Source organism: Sinocyclocheilus grahami, unplaced genomic scaffold, assembly GCF_001515645.1.
Source record: "Sinocyclocheilus grahami isolate Dianchi unplaced genomic scaffold, SAMN03320097.WGS_v1.1 scaffold79361.1, whole genome shotgun sequence".
NCBI classification, from domain to species: Eukaryota; Metazoa; Chordata; class Actinopteri; order Cypriniformes; family Cyprinidae; genus Sinocyclocheilus; species Sinocyclocheilus grahami.
The window spans coordinates 1-630 of NW_015530013.1; the positions used below are offsets into that span (position 1 = coordinate 1).

General features: G+C 45.1%; 1 long non-coding RNA gene across 1 annotated transcript; it reads right to left on the bottom strand.

Annotated features, from left to right (window-relative positions):
• Window positions 1-15: 15 nt before the first annotated feature.
• Window positions 16-605, bottom strand: LOC107581128 (uncharacterized). The gene is made up of 3 exons (XR_001608788.1): window positions 396-605; window positions 180-295; window positions 16-103 (listed from the first exon to the last, which is right to left on the bottom strand). It is a non-coding gene; the product is annotated as an uncharacterized lncRNA (long non-coding RNA).
• Window positions 606-630: the final 25 nt, after the last annotated feature.

A 630-nucleotide genomic window follows, 5' to 3' on the forward strand; every position in this document is an offset into this window, starting at 1 on the left:
AAAAAAAAAAACACACACCTTCTTTTTGGCAGGATTGTTGACAGTTGCCAAAGCGATGAATCTACTGACATGCTGTGCATTCTCTTGAAGGACCACATGATTCCTGCAAATTCATACACATTTTGTAAAACAAATATCATCTGAAAAGCAAAACATATCCTAATGCTATAATGTCACACCTGTAAGGTAGCCTCTCATAATGCACCGCTTCCAGTCCCGCAAAATGGTAGCGGGGCTTCAGCTTGTCAGCGAGATCTGCGATGGACGAAACCCCACAAAACTTTGTATCAGTTTCCTACAAAAGGGCAAGAAGGTAAAAGACCCTTGAGCACACATTCATGAAATTCCTGCAAAACTGACCCAAATGTATTAAAGAAGCCCAACAAAGCACTGACGGGACTGTTTCCATACTGCCATACGCCTCGAGGCCACTGCGAGGTCAGGAGAATGTCCACTCCTCGAAATTTGGAGTTAGACAGAAGCGGGGCCACCAGGGCAGTGATGTCTTTAGAGGTGAAGCAGTGTGAAAGAGCAGGTTCATGTTGAGCTTCTCTACCACTGACATAGGCGATCTGAAGCCCCGATGCCCCTGTGAAAATGCCTCTTCGACCTGTGCAGCAAAAAAAAAAA